Raw genomic sequence first — 11,050 nt, 5'->3', positions numbered from 1 at the left:
AATAATCGTACCCATCCCTAGAGGATTGGAAGGGGGTTACAAGACTAGTTTTTGTCTTGATAGAACTGGTTTGGTGTTGATGGTATTACACATCATATACTCAGACCCCAGACCTAAAATTTTAAAATATTTTATTTGTTGTGAGTAAACTAGACCTTCACAAAAATAGTTTTTGAATTAAAAAAAGAACAATACTTGATGAAGTTGTGTCTGGAGAAGAGTCAGGAAACGAACTGAGAAAACATCTTCACACCATTGGTTTGCAGATTTGCTACTTGGTCCTCATGATGGTAGCTGGCTTGCTGAGGGAGAACATTTTTTCAGAAGTTCCAAATGAGATCGAGACATGACATGAAGCAAGAAGAGCAACAATATTCACTAAAAGTATATGATGAAGAACTTGAAGTGACTTTGGAATGGGCAAAAGTAAAACACACTTAAGGACAGCAGGAGATACATGCTGGCAGTGTTCAAGACTTCCAGAAATAGAAAAAATGTACAGCAATGAGTCAGCAACGTGAATGTACCCGGTAGGCAGAGGTGTGACTGAACATCTAGCTACAGGTAAACAGTGATAATGGGAGAGCCGGCTCACAAATCCTGTTTTAACCTATTCGGAGAATTTGTGATTGTTCATCAAAGAGAACAAATGGACACAATGTACTTTCTAAGTATTTGAAAGGTTAGATTAAGCTGTTCTTTCCCTTTCTGTTGCAATAAAAAGCAAGTAGAAAAAGCTCTAAATTACAGCCTAGGTGATTCATGCAGGATATTTTATAAAAGGTAGCCCTGGCACCGAAGGGGGTTGGCAGAGGGGTTTAAGAGCAGAGACTAAGTCAGAGAGACGAGGATTGGCAGCCAGATTTTTCCCACCTTGTCTCTCTGGGCCATCAGACTACTTCTCTGGAGATTCAGTTCTTCTCAGAGTTACATGAGTTGGCGAGTTGCCCAGGGTTAGGACCCAAGACACCTTTGCTTGGTGGATGTGGAAATGACCCACTCAAATCAGAGAGTGGCCCGAATGAAAATAATTCAGGGTTCCCTAGAGGATCTACTGCATTTGTGCCATGGAAGCGTGATGGAGACCCGGTGATAGGCAAGCTTCGGTGACAAGGGACTTTCGGCCCCAGAACTCCCTGAGTCTTGCTGAATTTTCCTCGAAACTCCAAGGTGTTTGCACCCAAACTGCCTTTCCCATTCCGGTTCTTCACTCGGCATCCCAAATGTTTTCTGATCGAATATAATACCCCGCATCTCCAGGTTTTGTGCCTAGTTTTTCCCGCAGCGATTTCTCCAAGTATTTTCTTGCACGTGGAATGTACTCCTGACTTTTGCAGGAGTCAACTTACAGGTAAATTCAGTGGGGCTTCCATGGAGATTTTGAATGGGGATTTTAAAAGTAGGTAGTTGGGGGAATTATACGGGGATATCCTTGAGGAAAAGGTTTGGGGTGTGTCTTTCTAGTCATGCTCAAAGAATTAAATAGAGGGGAAGATATAAGAGAAGTCCAATTAATTACATATGAATTCCTTTTACTTTTCTTGGTTCTATTCTTTCTCTTTTTAGACCAAGAGAGAAATTTTTAATCCCACTTTTCAGATGTTTATTTGTTGATTTAGAGAGTAAGCAATGAAAGGATTGATGTGATTTGGGAAAGAAAGGGAGAGACAAAGAGACAGAGAGAGAGAGAGAGAGAGAGACAGACAGAGAGAGAGAGAGAGAGAGAGAGAGAGAGAGAGAGAGAGAGAGAGAGAGAGAGAGAGAGAGAGAGAGAGAGAATGGTAAACAGAACCCAGATATTTACAGAACCTTTAGAATGGAAGATTTGAGAACTTCCAGGGTTAATATCTCAAACATTTTTTTTACTCTTATGATTCTAAATCAAGTTTAATGGTTATACTAGGAGTGGAAGGGATCATAGTGGCCTAAAATCTAAGTGTTCTGACCCTTAAACCAAATCATCTATAAACAATCACTTTCTATTATTTCCTTCATCATTTAGGAACATCTGTCCACCACTTACATGACAATTTATTCCACTGGTAGGTCATTTTGTTGAAAGAGAAGTTATTCTTAAAATCTAATGACAAGATTCCTTTTTGAGGTCTCTTTGAAAATCTCCACAGATGTAGAGGAAAACTTTATTGAATCCCTGAATATTGTAATTGGGTCATTCTATTGTATTTCTGTTCCAACATAAAGAGCCAATTTTATTCATTAATTTGTGTATTCATTTAGCAAATAATTTTAGTGCCTTATTATACCAGATTTTTTCCAGTTTAATAATTTCTGTTTGTCTTTCTTGGACTCTCTCCAGTTGTTCTGGAACCTTTAAAAGCTGATGTTCAATATTAAATACTCTTACAACAAAAATCTGACTTAGTAGGATAGGATACTCTTTTCTTTTCATGTTCTACTACTCTCTGAAATATTATATCTTCTCCACTTCTTAACTCTACCTGCTAATGCCAACCTGTGCCAAGTATTGCCAAGAAGGTGACAATAGGGCTGGGAAGGTGGCTCAGTGGTAGAGCGCTTGCCTTGCATGCCTTAGGCCCTGGGTTCGATTCTTCAGCACCACATAAGCAAAAAGAAAAAAAAGCTGGAAGTGGTGCTGTGGCTCAAGTGGTAGAGCACTAGCCTTGAGCTGAAGAGCTGAGGGACTGTGCCCAGGCCCACGGTTCAGGCCTCATGACCGGACCCCCCCCCAAAAAAAAGTGACAATATTTTACTTGTGACCACACATTGCTACTATATCTTTTCTGCTTCTCTAAGTTACATTTAGTAATTTATGTTAGTGGCTGTTACATGTCTGTCAAATTTTGGAATCTTAATACCACTATCTGAATAATTTGATTCAAATTATTTTCTTTAAATTTCTATTTTTCGGAAGTGGCGCTGTAGCTCAAGTGGTAGAGCGCTCGCCTTGAGTTGAAGAGCTGAGGGACAATGCCCAGGCCCAGAGTTCAAGCCCCACGACTGACAAAAAAAAAAATATTCTATTTTTCTTTATTTAAAATCATCTTGGTACCAAGTATCCAATTTCCTTTTATCCTCACTACACTTCACCATTCCCAGGATCCAGTGTTAATTTTTTCCATTCATTTCCACATTTTCAGAATCCACATGAGGGAGAAGCATGCAATATTTGCCTTCCTGTGAGTGGCTTATTTCACTTGTGGTAAGGCAATGTCTTCCTTATTTTGTGATGTGGCCAATGGAAGCATTTCATTCTTTTTTATGTCTGATTAATATTCTGCTGCCTAAACACACATTTTCTTCATCTTTTCTTTAATGAATTTAAAACAGAGTTACATAGAAGAAACAGATTCTATCATTCCATGGCACAGTGGTATGCTGTAACTCACCCTACCTAGGAAAGAAGAGAGTTGACAGATAGAAGAGAGTTGACAGCTCCAAACATAAAGGAATGATGAAATAAAAATGTCAATTTCTCTAATTTGGAAAATTCATGTAGTTATTCACTGAAATACCAAACTGTACTAAAAAATAGGTGCAGTTATACACTTGTCAGAAGGGTTTAGAAATCAACATGATACAAAAATAAAGATGAAAAATCAAATCTCTATTACTAAGTTACCTGCCTATGGACAAATTATTATACTCCTAATTCTTTATCATGGAAAATGAAGATTATTATACCTAGATGGCAGGTATGACAGGAAGGGAGATATGTCATACCAATCTGTAATTGATATAGTGATAGTGTTCAAAATGAGTTGCATTCATTTACCGTGTGTGCACTAAATTCCAACAGGAGAAAGCTTAATTTGAAAGATAATTTAGCAGCAGGAAATCTTTCAAAAGGGAATATAAAGCTAGTTCTTTAGGAAAAGACCTATTTAACTGACTTAAAAGGAAAGGATTAGATCACATTCTTTTTGTTTTCCTTTTGAACATAACCGCAAGGAAAAAGCCTTCTATCCTGGGAAAATATTCTAGCACTGAAGAAACATCCACCTGACTTTGTTAAAGAGGAACAGAGATGTTTTTTTCACAAGACCAAAGAAGAAAAACACTAACAAACCTTGGATATGGAAGAGGAGCTGCCTACAAGTAATTGAAATAATAACATATGGAATGCTTGAATCTCTTCAAAAAGTGGGCCAAAAATTATGGAAAACAGGTAATGGAAGGAGCTCTCATCTCCTGAAAAGTTCTTGGGTGAGAGTGACTGTATCAGGATGTGGTTGGTTCAACTATCAGAGGACTGAAACATGTTTAGTGTTATCAAGAATCCAAGCATTAAGAGATGTGAGCCTTAGACAAGTTGATCTGCAAAGCAAGGCATCAAACTCATCAAATGACATTATAGAGCCCGGTACAGTAAGAGCCCCCTTGCAAGTACTGAGCTGTTCAAGTGGTGGGACAGAACCTACTGTTAGGAGGACATTGACCTTCCACACTCTTACTGGGGACTGCATGTAGAATTCAAACATAGACATTCTTTATCACAGTTCTACTCTGTAAAAGGCACTGGGGAGGCAAGGAAGGCACTGAATGAGTCATTTGTGTTTCCTGACCTTTAGAGAAATGTAGGCTTGGAGATGGAGGGCAAATAAGTAAGAAGATGGTTACTAGAATGATTGTCAGTATTATTCACAGAAAGTGCTGTGAAGTAGGCAGGTGATGGTCAGTGATGGAGGGAATGAGAGTATAAAAGTCTTCTCTCAACCTGTTCTAAGGAGTTTGATCTTTACAAATAGAAATAAAAGGAAAGAAAGGAGAAAGAAGACAGATAGAAAGCCAGCTTTGCAATAGGGAGTGGAAGATCACTTAGAGGTGGGAACACTTTCTTCAATCCTAAAATTAGGAAAAGAAAATTGTTTCATGGTCATAGGAGTTGGTTTGCATGAGGCTAGAATTGAAGTTGGGACATGGTAAGAACTTAATTTTATACTAAGAGAAATGAAAAGCTATGGGAAAAGGTTATGAAAAGAATCAGAAAAATCTGTATTTTGTGAAAATGATATTTAAAATTTAAAATTTGGAAAGGGAATTTTTAAACGTAGATGAGACTGTTACAATGAATTTTAGTACTCTTCACTTGTCATTTGATCATTTATTCTATGTTGAGACAAAACTGTTGTTGTTATTATTGTTGTTGCTGCTACTACCACTATTTTTGTTATTGACAAACTATCTGAATGTGAGTCATAAACATCCTGACCCTTTGCCCTTAAGTATTTCAGTATCTTCAAGAAAAAATAAAGGATTTTCACTTTAAAAACCCCAATGAAGTTGCCAGGCTTAATGATTATAATGCTGATACTCCATCATCTAGCACACAGATTATATTTGACTTCCCACACATTTCTTTAAAGCTCTTTGTAGTAATTAATTGTGCTTTTATTTTCTGGCAGCCATTCCAGTTGTTCTGACATTAGGTTGCATTACTGTGTATGCACTCTGTCTTTGGATGGGAAGAGGTTGCAACTTATGTCTTTCAGAATATTTATGTTTTAGAGAGTAGAGTTCAACTGGGGTACCTACTGGAAGTTCTTCAATTTGGGGTTGCTTCATCATGATTCTTCACCAGGATGAGATTCAGGTAGTGCATTGGTGGCTGGAATTATGTCCTTTATCATAAGAATGTCTTTTATTATAAGAATGATTCAGAAATTATGACCTTTCTGAATCACATCAGATGATGTTTGATATTACTGTGTCCCATTAATTAGAAATGTTGACTGAAGGACATTTATCTAAGGTGGATGGATATACTATGTTTTACTACAGAAAGGTATCAATTTTTCTTTTTGTGGGAGACACAGCGACAGTCTGTATCTAGCATGTTTTGTTAGCTTCTTGCTGTAAGATTTTTATAATTCTTAAATTCTGCTTATGCTAGTCCTCATTCTCATTTACTTATTTATTTTTTAAAACATCTATATGTGTTTACAACTATATGCATTTACTTATCTAATCTCTATATAGATTCTGGTTTTGTCAGTGGGTTTAAAATATGTCCCTATTTTTATTCACTTTGAAGTATAGATCCTGAGAGTTGGCCAGCGAAAACTCTTTAAGGTTGGTCATTTTTTGTTTTAACATGTTAACACATGTTTATATATATTTGGGGGCCCTATGCTCTTAATTCATTAACATTTTTTTTGTTGGTTGTGGGGCTTGAACTCAGGGCCTGAGTGTTGTCCTTGAGCTCTTTTGTTCAAGACTAGCACTTAACCACTTTGAGCTACACCACCACTTTCAGTTTTCTAGTGGTTAATTGGAACTAGTCTCACAGACTTTCTTTCCCTGGTTAGTCTTGAACCATGATTCTCAGATCTCAGCCTCCTGAGTAACTAGGATTGTAGGTATAAGCCACCAGTACCTGTTTTTTCTTAATTTCTCTTAAAGCACCAATGTTCAATGGGCATCTATCCTGTGTTTCCTGTTTCTACCTGCTACTACCACTATTTTTGCTATTGACAAACTATCTTGAGTGTGAGTTATAAACATCCTGGCCCTTTTCAATCTGGTTTCGATAGTAGAGAATAATGTTTCATCATCAACTTTTGGAAGATTGCAGGTTAGGAGCTAGTTGGCCAGAAACGGTTTTTGTCATTTGCCTGAAAGTTTACAATAAATTGGTCTGAGGCGATGAAAGTGAAGAGGGGGGAATAAGTATGCACACACACACACACAGACACACACACACACACACACACACACACACACACACACAAGTATTTAATTAAATATAGGAATTCTGACAAACATTACCTATTAAAGTTGAGACAAGTTTGAAGGCAATCCTAGGCTAGTGAAACTAGCCTAGGATTGTGTTTTTCCCTTTTGCCATCTCTTTCAAACCCACACTGGTGATTTTACACAGTGACAGCCAGGTGTTGGGTGTCATCTTTTTTGTTGACTGTGCTGGATGTAACCAATCTTGCATCTGCATTTGTGGGGCCATGCTCATGTGTTACCATGGCAACTTCCCAGGATACAGCTGCCTGATGGCTTCAGTGATTTTCGTGAACAGAACCCTTCAGGAATCAACTGCCTCAAGTTACTTGGTGGTAGCTCAGCTGGTGCTAAATAGTATTGGGAACTTTGCCTTTAGAAACAGGGATTAGCAGAGGGAATATTTTCTGGCTTCTTGTGCAATGTCATGGTGAGAAAGATACTTTGGAAATTAGTAAAAGAAAATGCTAGTTTGTGAATAGACAGGAACTGGCTTTCCTAATGTAAATATGCAGTTCAGTGGCATACACAGATTGGGGAAAGCAGCAAGGAGAAATTATGTGATTTCTATTCTGATACATAAAGTCATACTCTTACATTCCTTCCTTTTATATCTACAAAATAAAAATTGACACTTAGGTAGGCAATTTCATGCTGTACATTTTTATTTTATGTACTATTTTTCTTTAAAATGCAGATTTGATAAATCTTTTAAATCTATAATTAAAATATTGTAATGTCCTGACACTTTTTTCAGTAACTTTCTATAGATATTCTAGGAACTATTTTAGTTTTGTAACAATAAGGAGGCCTATATTCAGAGAAAATTTACTTTATAGATTGTTGATATAATTTTTGTATCCTGGGTTCTTGGTTTGGGGTAACATGAAATCCCTATGTTTCTTTCCAGATTGTGTGTGTGTATGTGTGTGTGTGTGTGTGTGTGTGTGTGTGAGAGAGAGAGAGAGAGAGAGAGAGAGAGAGAGAGAGAGACTCAAAGTACTTTCTTGGCTTGCTCATCAATCTTTACAAAGCTCTGAAGTACCAGATAAAACTACTAACCTCCTGATTCAGAAGCTCTCAATTACTGAGTTTGAACTCATTGCTGAGGAGTTTTGGATTTCCAGCTATGAGATGAGCATTGTGACTGTTTATCACATCAACTTGTTCTGAGACATCAGGAAAATATTCTTCAGAAGGATTTTGCACAAGACCAAGACCTTGGAGAAACTGAATAAGTGGTGGTATTACTTTAATGAAGAGGTAGTTATCATTCTGTAGTTGTTTATTATGTATAAGGTCTATATAAACTGCTTTACTTACCTTTGCTCCTTAAGCATTTATGGTTATCTTGTGAGGCTGGTGTAATTTAAAAATCACATTTTAGATACAACAAAAGCTGAACTAATCCAAGGAAGTTCTGGTAGAGCCAAGGTTCAAGTTGATTTCACTCACCTAAAGCATGGTATTTTATTTATACTGGTGTCTTGTGTATTATAGGAATGAGTACTTTATGTCTATTAATGTACAATGCTAATATTCATGATTGCTTGCTGTGCTAAATGTTACCAACAACTTGTGCTTACAGAGTTCTTGCAAGCTGTTGAGCTGTGTTTTTTTCTCTTGGATTATCTTCTTTAAGCTCCTTAAACCTTATATGGATTAAGAATGAATTATTCCTGATTCATAGAAAATTTGAGTCTGAGAGTAAGAGAATTCAAGTGTATTGCTCGATGTCCTAAAGAAAGAGGAATAAACATTTGGAGGCAGGTCTTTCTGACTCCAGGTCCCAAAATCTTCTCATGAAAACTATGGGATTGATTTCTAGTGCTGTACCACACAGTAGTCATTTGTTACCATGGCCCTAGAAAGGAGTTACACAAACTAACCAACCCCTCATTGCCACATTGCCTTGAAAGTCATGAAATCAAATAAGAGAGCTGCCTAGGTAGACTATGGGATCTAAATTTAGGAGAATTTTATTTTGTTATCCACAAAGATACTAAGTTATAGAAAACATAACATTATTGCATTAAACTAGCCTTGACATGTATTGGGTTTGATCACTTGCTAGTTCATAGAGGAAAAATCTTCAATTCCGGAAAAGAAAAAAAGAAAGGAATGAAGGACAGAGGAAGGGAGGGAGGAAGGAAGGAAGGAAGGAAGGAAGGAAGGAAGGAAGGAAGGAAGGAAGGAAGGAAGGAAGGAAGGAAAGAAGGAAAGAAGGAAGGAAGGAAGAAAAGGAAGAAAGGAGAAAGAAAAAGAAATTGTGCTTACAAAGGGGGTTTACAGAAAGAGTGAAAACAGAAAATGCTACAATTCCAGCAACATCTGGAATATAGAAGAATATATAGGACTTCACAGGAACAGATGTTCTTAGTTTCTGATTGTATATGGATTTTCCACAGGGCATATACCAGTAACTTACAGTAAACACTGCCTCTTCCACTGGGAGGCATTCTCTACCAAATTTTGCATATGAGAGATCTCCTAGAAATGTTGAAAGTAAAAAATGTGGAGACAGTAGGTGAAATATTCTACCTGGAGAAAATCCTGACCCTTATCAGATGCCCAGAGGAGACAGCCTAAATGGAATTAAATACCCACAACATCCCAGGACCTGAGTTATACAGTATTTTCTTCTTAAGAGATGAAGGGCATTCTAGAGAGTTGGTCTTACTGATGTTTGTGTGTATGAGGTGACATTGATTAAAAAAAAAAACTCACTTGCAATAAACTCCCAAACATATTCTAGTCTTCTATTAAGTTGTCATTGTTCCATGAAAAGTGGAAGAAATTGGCCAATAATCATTAATACAATGAGCAAAATGCATCAAGTTGTTTAGTGTGTAATAGTAGAAAATGTCGATCTCATGGTCCTTTCCCTTTATCAGATAAATGTAAAATGTTCTGAGAATGTACAGGATGTTAGAACCACAGCTGGAGTAAGGTTAAATTCTGAACTTCTGGGTGGAATGTGTCTTTTTGTGCACATACTATGGGTACTGAGTGAGTAATAAATTTCCTGTGTTAGGTTACTAAAATATTTGGCTATTAGTTTCAGCACCAAACATTCCCTAATACAGTTACTGTGTCAATCTTGTTGTATACTCTAATTCTAAAAATAGAGTTTACATTCACTCAGATAACATAGTAATTGCAACTGCTTGTAAATGTCTTATGAAAGCCAACTATTGAAGGATTCTGTTCTTGCTGTTATTATCAAAAGGACATACAAGGTCCTTCATTATCATATACCACCTTTCTCTTCCAGCCTGATTCCCAGACTTACTCTTTATATCACCTAACATTTCTCTTATTTCTCCATTGCGTCCTAATCCATGGAAATTCTCCACCTGGATGCTTTGTCTTCCACCATCTTGGCACATTGCTTACGTTATTTTTCCTACACAGTACGCCTTTCCTTTCCATCCCAATTACTTCTCATGTATTATAATTCAGATCCTTCAACGTAGTAAGAAAATGTCACCATTTTGTGAAAAAAAATCTAATCTACTTAGGCAGAATTGATGGCTTTCTTCTCTGTGGTGTGAGAGCACTTTGCATATATATGCATTACAGCATTTAACAAGTCAATTGTAATTACATTGCTCAAGGGACAAAATGGCTCACTGGAAGCACAGAATCTTGGTAAGGGTATTTGCACTAGCTACTATCCTAGGAAATAATGTTCTGCTAAATATTTGCACAAGTGAAAGGAAAGCTGTAGAGTCCCCCAAATGTCCTCTACCTCTAAAGTTTTTGGGAGCTCTGCTTTATTTAATTTCTTCCCTTCAGAAAGCTTTCTCCAATGAACTTTTCTCACCCACCCTTTTACATCCTGCTTCCTTACCAGCTAATACCCTGAAGTTGCTTGTGCCAAGAGCATCATTGCCATTCAGCTGGGTGTGATTGGGGGGACAAAAATCTCAAGTGTGATGATTGATAACTGCACCTTTTGGTGATTTTGATGTTTTCTTTTGTTGTCATGAAGGCAGAGTCTTGCTCTTTAGTTGCGGATGGTTCTAAAATCACAGTCCTTCTGTCTCAACCTTCTGAATTCTGGAACTACAGGAATGTGCCATCATTTTGGGGTACATCTTTCGGCTGTGCCATATACATTCTTAGCTAATTCACATCTGCTTCTCAATTTGTGGCTGTTTCAAAATAATTTCTTCAGCTCCCCTTGGAGCTACAAATGCTGCTTGGTTGTAGAAATTTCTCTAACCAAATTTCCTTTTCAGTAATCCCATCTATTCATTTTGTTTTTAGTACCATATAGATGTTTATGACAAAAATTTGTATCTTTTACTAACACCTTGAGTCAAAGTCCAGGATT

At 37.2% G+C, this 11,050-nt stretch overlaps 1 long non-coding RNA gene across 1 annotated transcript; it reads right to left on the bottom strand.

The window, feature by feature from the left end:
- Positions 1-216: 216 nt before the first annotated feature.
- Positions 217-10,724, bottom strand: LOC138828701 (uncharacterized). Its single transcript, XR_011372337.1, has 3 exons — positions 10,667-10,724; positions 7,774-7,941; positions 217-302 (listed from the first exon to the last, which is right to left on the bottom strand). It is a non-coding gene; the product is annotated as an uncharacterized lncRNA (long non-coding RNA).
- Between the last annotated feature and the right edge of the window lie 326 nt (positions 10,725-11,050).

This window comes from Dipodomys merriami, unplaced genomic scaffold, assembly GCF_024711535.1.
Source record: "Dipodomys merriami isolate MVZ:Mamm:240054 unplaced genomic scaffold, mDipMer1.0.p SCAF_1, whole genome shotgun sequence".
Classification (NCBI taxonomy): domain Eukaryota; kingdom Metazoa; phylum Chordata; class Mammalia; order Rodentia; family Heteromyidae; genus Dipodomys; species Dipodomys merriami.
Note: the sequence above shows the minus strand (reverse complement) of the source record. Positions and strands in the feature narration are given on the sequence as shown.